Below are 14,834 nucleotides of genomic sequence, written 5' to 3'. Positions count from 1 at the left end.
TGAAGACCGCCCGGAGTTCCAAGATATTGATTGGAAGCTCCGCTTCTGGTCGGCGTCCACCTGCCCTGGAACAAGTGTGGACCCGAAAGTGTTCCCCAGCCCCGAAGACTGGCGTCCGTTGTCAACAGGACCCAATTTGGAACCCAGAACGGATGTCCATTGCTGAGATGGGTCGTCTGTAACCACCAGGCAAGGGACAGGCGAACCTCCGGGGTGAGCACAATCGTCTGGGACTTCAGAGACTGAGGCAGCCCGTTCCACTTGGACAGGATCAGGTGCTGCAGAGGTCTGGAGTGAAACTGGGCATATTCCACCATGTCGAACACCGACACCATGGAGCCCAGTAACCTCATCGCCGAGTGTAGAGACACCCAGCGGCGTTGCAGACAACTGTGCACCCTCGACTGTAAAGCAGAGATCTTTTCCCCCGTCACGAAGATCCTTTGCTGTTCCGAGTCCAATAAGGCTCCGAGGTGCAGAATCCGCCGAGACGGGATTAGAGTGGACTTCTGCCAGTTGATTAGCCAGCCGTGCCGTTGCAGTAGCGCAATGGTCAGGTCCAAGTGGCGTAACAGGAGCTCTGGAGATCCTGCCACCAATAAAAGGTTGTCCAAGTACGGCAACATCCGGACTCCCTGCAGCCGCAGAGAAGCCGCCATGACCGCCATCACCTTGGTGAACACACGTGGTGCTGTCGCCAGGCCAAAAGGTAACGCCCGAAACTGGAAGTGGTCGCTGCGGATTGCAAACCTGAGGAACTGTTGATGGCGCAAAAGAATAGGGACATGCAGGTAAGCGTCCTGTATGTCCAATGACACCATGTAGTCCCCAGGTTCCAGCGCCAGAATGATGGACCGTAGGGTCTCCATCCAAAACTTCGGTACCCGCAAAGACTTGTTGAGAGCTTTGAGGTTAAGAATCGGACGATACGACCCATTGGGTTTCTGTACCAAAAAAAGATTTGAATAGAAACCCTGGCCCCTCTGGGAGAATGGAACAGGCACTATAACTCCAGCCTGGAGCATAGTGTGCAATACCTTCCGCAGCTTCGTAGCCTTGTTCCGGTCTGATGGTAGACCCGTGGTGAAGAATCGAGCCGGGGGTCTGTGCCGGAAAGAGAAGGCGTACCCGTGGGAGACCACCTCGAGAACCCAAGTGTCTGTCGTAGTGACCGACCAACACTGGGCGAACTGCAGCAGGCGGCTTCCCACTTTGGGATCCCCAAAGGGAGGCCCGGACCATCAGGCCGCAGGCTTGTCATCTGGCTTAGGGGCCGGACGTCTGGTATTCCATGACTGCTTCTGGGGCTTGGCCGATTTCTTAGGGCCAGCCTGTCGAGGAAAAGACTGTGGTTTGGGCCTGCCCTGGGCCCTATAAGACCGAAAGGACGATGGTCCAGAACCAGAAGGAGCAGCGGCTGACGGGAGACAAGCCGATTTGGCTGCCGCCAGCGTGGCCACAATCTTGTCCAGATCCGGACCGAAGAGAACTTCTCCGGTAAATGGCAACGCCTCCAAACCCTTTTTGGAATCTGCGTCCGCCTTCCAGGAACGCAGCCACAAGGTGCGACGAGCAGCCACCGCTGCTGAGGAAATTCTAGACACCAGAGTACTAATGTCTAAGGCCGCCTCGTTGATATAAGTGGCCGAATCACGGAGATTACCAATCAACTCCGCCTGTTCGGCCGGACAGTCGGAATCAAAAGACGCCTCTAATGAATCCGCCCAGCGCTCCATCGCTCTGGCAACCCAGCAAATGGCCATAGCCGGCCGTGCTGCCCCCCCCCGCAAGGGAATAAGCGGACTTCAGGCAGATCTCCACCTTCCGTAGCATCCTTAAGAGAGGACAAGGATGGCATCGGCAATGTGGCACTACGGACAAGACAGGTCACATGAGAATCCACCTGTGGAGGGGATTTCCACTTTGCAAAATAATTATCCGCGAACGGATAAGCCACCGCCAGGCGTCTCTGCGGCTGGTATCTTTTGCCAGGCTGTTTCCACGCCTCCTCTAAATGGTCCACTAACTGACCCGAAAGAGGAAAGACTGTGGCATCGCCCTTCACATCTTTAAAAAAGGCATACTTGGATTTAGCCGCTGGGGGAACTTCGTCCTCAATCACCAAGGCTGTGCGAACTGCCCGAATAAGTCCTGGAATATATACCTTGGACTTAGCGTCAGCGTCCTTAGTATGGAGAGGTTCCTGATCGTAAGGATAAAGAATCTCCCCATAATCAGACGTCCCCTCGTCATCCTCATAAGGAGCTGACAGAGACGCCACCGGCCGTTTATGTGGCCGCATCACAGACTCCCCTTGCAACACATCCGACAAGTGCTGTACAGAACTCGTCAGGGAGTTAACCCACGCCGGCTCCTGAGATACCGAGAGCGGGGAAATAGGGAGACTGTGGGGTACCACCAATTGTCGTGGGAAACCCTGCATGGGTGACGACACCACTGACTGCTGGGACAAACCCATCGGCGGAAACGCGGGCTGCGGAGCTAACTGGCCCACTAAGGTTGTAAGCGCCTGAACGAAACAAGCCCAGGGCGGCTCCTGTACCGGTGCTGTAACCGTAATAGGCCGCGCCATAGACAAACACTGCCGGCAGAGGCCCTCCGCGCTACCCTCCCCCTCCGCTAACGGTACTTTACACGTAGCACACTGTAGTCGGAGAGGAAAATCACTTTCAGACATGATGGCACCAAGTATGTGACCCCTCTCACCAATTATATATTAAATAGGCGAGAGACCACCCTGCAGCACCGCACAGCAAGGGCTTAGCAGAAAGGACAGGGACAGTAATAAAGCTGACAGTTAGAAGAAAAGTTACAGGCAGCAGCGCTAGCACAGTCACATACAATGCAAAGAAAAATCAATTCCTGCACTAACAGCGCTGATCACTCAACTACGCAGACACAGGGCCTGGTAGGACACAGCGCAGCATACACAGACCTGACCCAAATCGGAGGAGAGGTATGCGGGGGGACCCAGACCACGATGCTTCCGTCCAGCGCTTCCAGCAGCGTTCACCATGCGTTGAAAAGATGGCCGCCAAGGAGCAGAAAGGAGGCTGGCCTGGGGGAGGAGCGCTGCTACAGGACCAGTCGGCAGTGTGCAGAGAGGGCTGTGTACAGCGGGGGAGGCGCCGGCTGTGAGACAAGGAAGGCGCGCTCCCCTGGCATGCATTTAACCCCCGGGACGCCGCAGCGCTACCGCTCTGCTGCGGTCCGCTGTCCCAGGGGGTAGTGGAAGCGCAGGTTCAATACCTGGCTCCACGCTGCAGCCAGTCTCCAGGGAGCCCCCTGCCTGGGGACTCTGGACCATGTGTCAGCGGGGACCCACCGCGGGACCCCGCTGCTTACCTGCTGTCCCCCTTGAATCCGGCCATGGTCCGGAACATCTGGGGTCACCGCTAGCTGTGACCCCAGATGCTCACCAGCATCCCCGAATCGGTACCGGCATTCTGGTACCGGCGGGGGTGTAGGGAAGACAGCATGGACGTCAGGACTGACTGTCCATGCTGTTCATCCAGATGTGCAGCCACAGCTGCATGAAGAAAAAGCTTCAGGGGCTCTTCTAGCCCCCACTCCAACAGGTGCATCTGACTCCGGCCGGGCACCAAACTAAACTGAGGTGCCTTGGCTCGGGGGCGGGGTATAGGAGGGGAACCCTAGTGCATCCTGGGAGGCTGAAAGCTTAACTCCATGGTGCCCGATGACTGACGTCACACCTATACCCCAAGGTATCCTGTGGATACCCTATGGACCCTGAAGTAGAAAATGTCCTCTTATCCCCAAGTATAACTTTAAAGGCCATTAAGAAACTCACATTTTCTAAAAGTGAAATTTAAATATTCTTTCCCTTGCATCCTATAGACATGCATAGGGAAATTATTAAGGTCTGGCTTCTGTAATATACGCAATGTGCGCAGCCGAACATTTTTAAACCGAACGCAAAGGAATACAGGTCCTTTTCCTGTCAGCATCTTTAAACCTAAGAAATCTTGATCGATGTTGGCAGTATCATATTCCACATGGAAAATGGTAAGAATAGCACATGGAGTATGTGGGCAAAAAACGGGTTGGGTACAAGATCCCAGCGGTCAGGATGCCGCTGGTCCGAATACAGACAGCGGCATCCCAACAGTCACAATCCAGACACCCATAAGGAAAGAAGCAAGACTAACACTTACCCCTCCCTCCCCAGTGCCTAACCCTAACCTCCCCCCCCTAGTGCCTAAACCTAACACTCCCTCCCCGGGGCCTAAACCTGACCTCCCCATCCCCAAACCTAACACTCCCTCCCCGGGGCCTAAACCTAACCTCCCCATCCCCAAACCTAACACTCCCTCCCTGGGGCCTAAACCTAACCTCCCCCTCCCCAAACCTAACACTCCCTCCCCGGTACCTAAACCTAACCTCCCCCTCCCCAAACCTAACACTCCCTCCCCGGTACCTAAACCTAACCTCCCCCTCCCCAAACCTAACACTCCCTCCCCGGTACCTAAACCTAACCTCCCCATCCCCAAACCTAACACTCCCTCCCCGGGGCCTAAACCTAACCTCCCCATCCCCAACACTCCCTCCCCAAACCCTAAACCCAACACTCCCTCCCCGGTACCTAAACCTAACCTCCCCATCACTCCCTCCCCAAACCCTAAACCCAACACTCCCTCCCCGGTACCTAAACCTAACCTCCCCAAACCCTAACCTCCCCCCTACTGCCTAAACCTAACCTCCCCCTCCCCAAACCTAACACTCCCTCCACAGGGCCTAAACCTAACCTCCCCATCCCCAAACCTAACACTCCCTCCCCAAACCCTACACGCTCCCCGGTACCTAAACCTAACCTCCCCAAACCCTAAACCTAACCTCCCCCCTACTGCCTAAACCTAACCTCCCCCTCCCCAAACCTAACACTCCCTCCCCGGGGCCTAAACCTAACACTCCCTCCCCAAACCCTAAACCCAACACTCCCTCCCAGGTACCTAAACCTAACCTCCCCAAACCCTAAACTTAACCTCCCCCCTACTGCCTAAACCTAACCTCCCCCCTAGTACCTAAACCTAACCTCCCCAAACCCTAAACTTAACCTCCCCCCTACTGCCTAAACCTAACACCTAAATCCTGAACACCCAGCCTCAAGTTTTTGCCTACCAGCTTTCATATAATTCTCTACACCCCCATTTGTGACTATATATACAGACACACACGGGTCCTGAAGATCTGGGTTCAAGACTATAGACACTTACTATTTATTAGCCAGAAACATTACCTTTTCTCTTTTCCTTTTTTTTCTATTTTATTTATTAATTTAGTTTATTTTTATTTTTTTTTAGTTATATTACCCAATACCCATACATTTATAGAGATATAATTTTTCCACATTATTCGATACCTCCAGCCAGATTCCCGCACTATCATTGAAATTCTTATTCATTCAATACCACGGAGCGCTTTATCAATTTGCTTTGTATTAATTAGCCTTTGCAATCTCCTACACAGCATGAGGACCCTCTGCGAGTCAGGAGAACTGCCGAGTATGCGGTTGGTCAGACCTGCCACAAGGGCAAGGTGGCTGCTCGATGTGTGTTGATGTTACCGATATTTATGCAGGTAAGCAACGGCGTATGCAGGTAAGAAGGCAGCAGTGGGCGTCCTTATGCCCGGGTGATCTTTGGAACCATTAGCATATCTTCACAGCTGCGTTGCGTACGAATCACAGCTGCGATCGCATTAGCGTCCATCTCGGAATCAGACCCAGTGACCGCCATTGCTAGATGGTTGGGAATTATACTCAGTACATTAAACCATTCAATTTGCACAGTTGCCAAGTCACTGTACTCGTAGAGGCATGAACAAATATTCAGGAGAATGCAGCAATCCATCAGGTACTAGTGACATCACTGAGGCATGAGGTGCACAATACCTCACACGATGTTGATAGTCCCTAGTGAATTGGTAGTCTGGATCTAGGTACAGGCCAGACAATGGACACCTGCACTGTGGGTGTAGGTAAAATAGTCATAGTTCCATGCCACATTGCATACTGGGCGCTGCGTAAATAAAAAGTGCGCCAAAAATCTGCAATCCCACAGTGGCTGGGACCTTTCATTGCGCGCTTTTCCTACAGGTTTTTTTTTTCAACAAACTACATGTTATATTTACAATCGCCCCACATGAAAAGGTGCATCTATGCAGCAAAATACCAGGACAGTATGGAGGGGATAAAGAAGGAACCAACACTGAAGAGAAAACAATGTAACAAGACTCCTGGCTTCAAGTAACTGTAAAGTTATGTACAGAAATAACAATAAAATAAAATGGAAAATCAGATGGGTAGAATTTTTTTTTTTTTTGGGGGGGGGGGGGGGGGGGGGGCAGTTAGATACAGCATGGTATTTGGAGTGATTGCTGTGGGTGGGTAGTTAGTGGGCACTGGTGGGGCAGGTGGGCAGAGGTGGTAGGGGCAGATAGAGTGACTGCTTGGAGGGTACAGGAGGGGCAGTTGGAGGGTACAGAAGGGGCAGGTAGGTACAGTATGGTATTAGGAGTGACTGCTGTGGGTGGATAGTTGGAGGGCACTGGAGTGGCAGGTAAGTAGAGGTGGGAGGAGCATGTAGGTACAGCATAGTATTAGGATATGAATGACTGCAGTAGGTAGGTGGGGCAGGGGGGCACGCTGGGAAGAGCAGTGGGAAAATTACCTGCCCGAACGATCCCTCCTGCCCGGGGCCCGTAGTCCGGTGGTCACCGGTTACCCCTTCACAGCCTCTCCCAGCCCCAGATTATCTGCCAGCATGTCTTCCTGGGGCGGGGTCTCGCCAGGGGGCGGAGTTTGACCAGTGGAAGGGGCGAGACCACAATCAGACGGGCGTGGTTACCGTAGATGAGCCCAGATCTGATCTGAAAGAGGTGTGATTACTAGTAGGCGGGTCTGACAGCCGGACGACCCAATAAGATCGTAAGAGCGGGGCGTGTCTCTGCGGTGATTTTTCATAGAGCGCAGTAGGATGAGGCGTGGCTATTAGTGTAACTGGCATAATGAGGTCGGGGTTGTATACATGTAGGCGGGGCTAAAGTCCTTATTTACTGATGTCAGTTCCGATAGGCGGAAGTTACCGGCGGCTGTGGGCTGGGTTATAGGCATGTAGGCGGAGCATGGACCCGGGTTCGGGCGGTTGGTCAGCGCCAGGGGCGTGGCTCGGCGGCTGTCGGTGCACTGGGGCGGGCGCTCGGTCACTGTAGGCGGGGCTAGAGGCAGACGCGGCGGCTGCCTGTCCCGTAGCCCAGTGCTGTGTGCTGCTGAGCCAGAGGAGGGGGCTGCGCAGGTTTCCGGGTCACGGGAGTTGTTCCGGGTGTCGGGGGCCTGGCGATGTCAGTGTGAGAGCCGGGCTGCGCTCCCCGGAGAAGGAAGGAGGGATGAGATCGGGGCAGCAGCGGTGACAGTGACGCAGCCGGTGAGGAGGACATGAGGCCCGTGGACCGGCTATCACAGTGAGCGGTGGGTACGGCCAGGGAGCTCATGTTGCTCTGTGCCCGGGGGTTCCTGCTCTGTGCCCGGGGGTTCCTGCTCTGTGCCTGGTGCCCGGGGGTTCCTGCTCTGTGCCTGGTGCCCGGGGGTTCCTGCTCTGTGCCTGGTGCCCGGGGGTTCCTGCTCTGTGCCTGGTGCCCGGGGGTTCCTGCTCTGTGCCTGGTGCCGGGGGGTTCCTGCTCTGTGCCTGGTGCCGGGGGGTTCCTGCTCTGTGCCTGGTGCCGGGGGGTTCCTGCTCTGTGCCTGGTGCCGGGGGGTTCCTGCTCTGTGCCTGGTGCCCGGGGGTTCCTGCTCTGTGCCTGGTGCCGGGGGGTTCCTGCTCTGTGCCTGGTGCCCGGGGGTTCCTGCTCTGTGCCTGGTGCCCGGGGGTTCCTGCTCTGTGCCTGGTGCCCGGGGGTTCCTGCTCTGTGCCTGGTGCCCGGGGGTTCCTGCTCTGTGCCTGGTGCCCGGGGGTTCCTGCTCTGTGCCTGGTGCCCGGGGGTTCCTGCTCTGTGCCTGGTGCCCGGGGGTTCCTGCTCTGTGCCTGGTGCCCGGGGGTTCCTGCTCTGTGCCTGGTGCCCGGGGGTTCCTGCTCTGTGCCTGGTGCCGGGGGGTTCCTGCTCTGTGCCTGGTGCCGGGGGGTTCCTGCTCTGTGCCTGGTGCCGGGGGGTTCCTGCTCTGTGCCTGGTGCCGGGGGGTTCCTGCTCTGTGCCTGGTGCCCGGGGGTTCCTGCTCTGTGCCTGGTGCCCGGGGGTTCCTGCTCTGTGCCTGGTGCCCGGGGGTTCCTGCTCTGTGCCTGGTGCCCGGGGGTTCCTGCTCTGTGCCTGGTGCCCGGGGGTTCCTGCTCTGTGCCTGGTGCCCGGGGGTTCCTGCTCTGTGCCTGGTGCCCGGGGGTTCCTGCTCTGTGCCTGGTGCCGGGGGGTTCCTGCTCTGTGCCTGGTGCCGGGGGGTTCCTGCTCTGTGCCTGGTGCCGGGGGGTTCCTGCTCTGTGCCTGGTGCCGGGGGGTTCCTGCTCTGTGCCTGGTGCCGGGGGGTTCCTGCTCTGTGCCTGGTGCCGGGGGGTTCCTGCTCTGTGCCTGGTGCCGGGGGTTCCTGCTCTGTGCCTGGTGCCGGGGGGTTCCTGCTCTGTGCCTGGTGCCGGGGGGTTCCTGCTCTGTCCCTGGCTGTCTCTGTCATTCTGATCATGTGTCCATCACTATCTCCAAACTTGTATCACTGCGTGTGTGCCAGCGGAGGGGTCTGCGCTGCGTGTGTGCCAGCGGGAGGGGGATCTGCGCTGCGTGTGTGCCAGCGGGAGGGGGATCTGCGCTGCGTGTGTGCCAGCGGGAGGGGGATCTGCGCTGCGTGTGTGCCAGCGGGAGGGGGATCTGCGCTGCGTGTGTGCCAGCGGGAGGGGGATCTGCGCTGCGTGTGTGCCAGCGGGGGGGTGGGGGGGATCTGCGCTGCGTGTGTGCCAGCCGGGGGGATCTGAGCTGCATGTGTGCCAGTGGGGGGGGGGGGAATCTGAGCTGCATGTGTGCCAGTGGGGGGGGATCTGTGCTGTGTGTGTGTCACTGGAGGGGACCGCTGGTGCTGTTTTCCTGTGCTAAACTAAATGTCTGCACTGTGTGCCACTGTAAGGGGACTTTGTGTGTCAGTGGCAGGGTTTGGACTATATGACACTGTTGCTGTAATAGCCTGTGCTCTAATTAGTTTGTTTCTGGTGGAGCTCATCCCAAAAAAAAGTCCTGTACCTGTGAGTGGGAGCAGTAATGGTTGTGGATGAAAGGCGTGTGTTTTTTATGGCCTTTGTAAAGTGTTAGTTTTCCAGAGCTTGTCCCTCATGCGGTTTAGTTCCACCTGTACAATAATAGCACAACTTTTCAAGAACTTTTGAAAATATGTAATTATGCCACATAGTTTAATCTATAATCTAGTTTAGCATATGCTTTGGCGGCATCCTAATCTGTATATCATTGTGTAGATGATATACTAGGTTATACCACTGTGGTTGTGGGTTAAATTCCCACCATGGCCCTAACTGTGTGGCGTTTGTATATTCTCCCTGTGCTTGCGTGGGTTTCCTCCCACACTCCAAAAATATACTGGTAGGTTAATTGGCTCCCAACAAAAAATTAACCCTAGTGTGTATGTGTGCGCATGTGATAGGGAACATAGGGCCTGATTCAGACCCACTCGCGAGTGGCTGTACGCTCGCAAGTGGGTCGATGGTCTGCACTGAGCATGCGCACGACGGAGGGAGCTCCGTCGTGCGCATGCGCCAGACACGACGAGCGAAGGACTTTCCTTCGCTCGTTGTGTCCGATCAAAGGGGGCGTGCTGTCAATGTTGATTGACAGCACGCCCCCTTTGGTGGGCGTGCCGGGGGCGTGCCTCCCTGACGGGGGCGTTCCCACGGGAACGCCTCCCGTCAGAAGCCGGCCCACTGACATCACTAGTGATGTCAGTGGGAGTGATTTTGGCTCTGATAGAGCCAAAATCACTCCGGAGATTGCGGTTGAAAACCTCAACCGCAGGCTCCGGCTCGCAATTTCGATGGTCGCGATGGTCACGACCATCGCGGCCATCAAAATGCACGCTCGTATAGCCTGTGGGTGGTGACCCACAGCTATACGAGCGTCCAGGAGGACGCTCCATGAAAAAGGAGCCCGGCCCTCATGCAGAGCGTGCGCTCTGCTCAGAGCGTACGGCTCTGAATGAGGGCCATAGGCCCTCATTCAGAGCCGTACGCTCTGAGCAGAGCGCACGCTCTGAATGAGGGCCGGGCTCCATTTTCATGGAGCGTCCTCCTGGACGCTCGCCACCCACAGGCTATACGAGCGTGCATTGTGATGGTCGCGATGGTCGAGACCATCGCGACCATCGAATTTGCGAGCCGGAGCCTGCGGTTGAGGTTTTCAACCGCAAGCTCCGGAGTGATTTTGGCTCTATCAGAGCCAAAATCGCTCCCACTGACATCACTAGTGATGTCAGTGGGCCGGCTTTTGACGGGAGGCGTTCCCGTGGGAACGCCCCCGTCAGGGAGGCACGCCCCTGGCACGCCCACCAAAGGGGGCGTGCTGTCAATCAACATTGACAGCACGCCCCCTTTAATCGGACACAATGAGCGAAGGACTTTCCTTCGCTCGTCGCGTCTGGCGCATGCGCACGACGGAGCTCCCTCCGTCGTGCGCATGCTCAGTCCATAACATCGACCCACTTGCGAGCGGACAGCCGCTCGCGAGTGGGTCTGAATCAGGCCCATAGATTGTAAACTCCACTGGGCCAGGGACTGATGTGAATGGCCAAATAATCTCTGTAAAGCGCTGCGGAATATGTGTGCGCTATATAAATAACTGGTAATAAATAAATAATAGATCCAGAAGGCATTCCTTTACATCAATTAATATATAGCTGGATGTACTTTTTTTGTTGTATGGTCTTAATGTTTTGTTATACTATGCTAAATAGCATTATATATTATTTCAGACGGTCCCTACTTATCATTGCATCTCTGAGCTTTGTATCTGACATTGTAACATTATGGCTGTACAAGGTTATCAGGGAGAATTATTTTCATGCTATGTTGCATTTTGTGGTTCCCCCACTTAATTGCCATGGAGGTGTCGCTATTATGAGTTTGGCTAAATGAAAAACTGAAATCTATGTGAATTTCAACTGTCCCTGCATTTTTGCACGGCTTTGTCCGTGTTGACAAAAAAGTGAACTCCTTTTTTATTTTTTTTAAAGAGATTTTAAAATTCACAATGTATGTACATAGGGCCTGTTTCAGCATGGATTGCTATTGCGATCGCACACAGTTCTGCTGCGAAAATATGCTACTAATGTTTGCAACTGCTCACTCGGCATAGAGACGCCCACTACCACTTTGTCACATCCGTAAGACCTCGCAGTCCTGCGAAAACATCGGTAACCCTGAGTAACATCGGCCCCTCGCAGAAGTATAGCAGGTCTGGACTGTTTCAGAAATTGCAAGTGTCGTAGCACGCAGTCTTTGTGGCTAATATATGCACGCCCACGGCGTTCAAACGGACAGGCACGCCTGCGTTTCTCCCGACCACTCCCCCATAACTCCCCCAAACTCACTCTGCGATGGCTTTATATCTGCGTACATGATCGCAATGCTAACCTGCGCACTGCGGTGCACGTGCAGTACGCACCATCAGCCAATCTGCGTATGTGGTTGCAATTGCGATCCATACTGATTCCGGCCCATAGTGTATCTAAATTTCTCCTCTAAATTTCTACCCATCATTTCAGATTAGCGTCGGTTTTATATTCTTCCCAAAATGAAGCCTCTTAGTCTATATATACCAGAATATGGCAACAAAGCCTGCATTTGTTTCCTGAAGCCCTTGGACATCGCAAAAGCCGGTACCCGCGTGCCGACAAACTGCTCTTGCTCCAGCCTCACCCAGAAAAATAAATACATGTAAGCCTGCTAGGTATGGCCTGTGTATTGTCTAAGTGTACACAGAGAGAATGGCTTTGTGCTGTATTATTGCTGATATATATCCTGTTGCAGGATCTGTGTGACCCCAACACTTTGGCAGTCTTGGCTGGCGAGACACGTGTATGTATTTTACAAGAACCAGATGTTTCTCATGTCAGCTCATCTGCTCTGTGATATGAAACTAGAAAACTAGACCTTTTTCTCCACTTTCTTTGTGTGTGTGTATGTGTGTATATATATGTATGTGTGTGTATATATATATAATGTGTGTACACACACACACACACACACACACACACACACACACACACACACACACACACACACACACACACACACACACAGAGTCAGGTGCATAAATATTGGGGCATTGACAGAATTGACTGAACTTCAGAACTCAGTGGATGGGGCTTCACAGTGCAGATGGACAATGACCCGAAGCATACTGCAAAAGCAACCAAAGAGTTTTTTAAGGCTAAAAAGTGGAATATTATGCAATGGCCAAGTCAATCCCCTGACCTGAATCCGATTGAGCATGCATTTCACTTGATGAAGACAAAACTGAAGGGAAAATGCCCCAAGAACAAGCAGGAACTGAAGACATTTGCAGTAGAGGCCTGGCAGAGCATCACCAGGGATGAAACCCAGCGTCTGGTGATGTCTATGCATTCCAGACTTCAGGCTGTAATTGCCTGCAAAGGATTTGCAACAAAGTATTAAAAAGTGAAAGATTTAGGATTGTTTAGTTTGTCCCATTACTTTTGGCCCCTTAAAAAGTGGCAGGCACATATAGAAACCGTTGTAATTCCTACACCGTTCACCTGATTTGGATGTAATTACCCTCAAATTAAATCTGAAAGTCTGCAGTTAAAGCACATCTTGTTTGTTTCATTTCAAAGCCATTGTGGTGGTGAATAGAGGCCAAAATATGAAAATTCTGTCAATGTCCCAATATTTATGCACCTGACTGTATCTCTATCTCATTAAGCAGGGAACTGCAGCATACTATTGATCCCAAAATGGCGTGTTTTTAATTATAACGGTACTAACATTTGCTGATCTTGGTGGTATGGCCTTAGCGGTTGCAGAATCTTTGCACCTATCATTCTCACAGTCATCCGGTTACAGTTAGGGTGACATCTTACCTTATAGCCAGCAATTCCATTTTTCTTGGTAGCAAAACAAAATTTCTACGAGCACTTGTTACTAACAGGTGACAGCTTGTCAGCCCCACAGGGCTTCCGTGTAAATCACCTCTGGTTGTGATAGTGTAGTGAATTAAATTCTAGTTCTGCAAATGTTCAATATACAAGTGCAAACAAGAATGTGCTGTCTATCACGATCAGAATGGCTCGACAGTAGTGTAATGGAGCATACACACGGTCAGATGTGTCAAGCTGGGTACACACGTAAAGATTTTCTGTTCAACCATCCAACTACAGGTTGAGTCTCCCATATCCGTAATTCTATTAACCGAAATATTCCAAAAACCGAAGTTTTTTTGGGCAGCCGTGACGTCATGACATGACCTGGCGTCATGACGTCACAGATCAACGACCAATCATTAGCAGCGTGGGCATGGTCTATATGCCGCGCTCCCCCCACTGCAGCGCAAGCCAGGCACTTCGTGACACCCGCTGGACTGCACCTGATGTACCCTATTGCAGGACCTACCCCCGCCGCACATGCCGTGCCTCACGTGACACCTGCCGGACTTCACCCGACACCCACCGGATCACTCACGACATCCACCGGACACCCCAGCAGCACACACCAGGTCTCCTGTCACACCTGCCGGACCCCTCCGCTGCACACGCCAGGCCTCCTGTGACATCTCCTGGACCCCCCTGCAAGGTATCCTATTAACCGAAATTATCCAAAATCCGAAATGCTCCCGGTCCCGAGCATTTCGGATATGGGGAGACTCAACCTGTAGTTGATTGGTTGGAATGAAAATCTGGTAACGTATGGGAGTAACTGATGATCAGCAATTTGCTCCTAAATGCCAAAAAACAGATGAAAATGGTCGTCAGACAAGTTTGAACAAATTGTTTAGATCAAACATTTAACAAACAGTTTTTGTCCATTTTCCGGCATTTGGGAGCAAATTGCTGATTGTCATTTGCTTTCATACCTTACCAGATTTACATTCCAACCAATCAACTAGTTGGATGGTTGGACAGAAAATCTTTACGTGTGTACGCAGCTTTGGATTGAACGATTTCACCAACGATTTGAACGATTTTGCAAGCGATTTGAACTACGATTTTTGACTGCATTAAAAGGACTGAAATCGTCCAAAAGTGACTGCAAACACATCAGATGTCAGATATCGTTATCTGACCATCGGGAACGCTCATCGTTCAGATATGTCAGATTTTCCTTCATATACGAAAAATCTGACCGTGTGTATGCACCATTACATCTTAAAAAGCTTTGCTGCAAGAAACTACAGATAATGGGTAGCGTTATTACTGATTGTGTTTGATAGCGGCATACTTACCTACTCTGCACCACCAGATAAGTATCCTGATCTCCTGCATCCCAGCTACTTCCTTCTGAAGTGGGCAGGATGGGGAGGTAATTGCCAGGAATCGCGGCTCCGTATGATGCAAAACAGCATCATTTAGCCATGCCCCCTCCTAGGAGTTCCGCAATTTGCAGCAGTTTGCGACGACGGGGCCTAATGACATAGGAGCTGGGCCCCCTTCCCCCCCGAATTGGCCAAATGCGTCACCTCTTTGGGCTCTCCCGAAGCAGACATATAATACCCCTTTTACACCGGAGCTAAAACCCTGGTTATTGCAGGGTTAACCCGCGGAGCTCCTTGGTGTAAAAGGGGTGTGGGTTAGATCACCGGGTCGA

General features: G+C 53.0%; 2 protein-coding genes across 2 annotated transcripts in view; one reads left to right on the top strand and one right to left on the bottom strand.

The window, feature by feature from the left end:
* Positions 1–6,945, bottom strand: part of KRIT1 (KRIT1 ankyrin repeat containing) — a 47,598-nt gene extending 40,653 nt beyond the window's left edge. The window contains exon 1 of the mRNA XM_088443857.1: positions 6,711–6,945. The gene's annotated coding sequence lies outside the window, so the exon portion shown is untranslated. The remainder of the gene's footprint in view (positions 1–6,710) is intronic.
* A 191-nt stretch (positions 6,946–7,136) lies between these two features.
* Positions 7,137–14,834, top strand: part of ANKIB1 (ankyrin repeat and IBR domain containing 1) — a 172,008-nt gene continuing 164,310 nt past the window's right edge. The window contains exon 1 of the mRNA XM_088443856.1: positions 7,137–7,507. The gene's annotated coding sequence lies outside the window, so the exon portion shown is untranslated. The remainder of the gene's footprint in view (positions 7,508–14,834) is intronic.

This window comes from Taudactylus pleione, unplaced genomic scaffold, assembly GCF_031769625.1.
Source record: "Taudactylus pleione unplaced genomic scaffold, aTauple2 ptg000335l, whole genome shotgun sequence".
NCBI lineage: Eukaryota > Metazoa > Chordata > Amphibia > Anura > Myobatrachidae > Taudactylus > Taudactylus pleione.
Note: the sequence above shows the minus strand (reverse complement) of the source record. Positions and strands in the feature narration are given on the sequence as shown.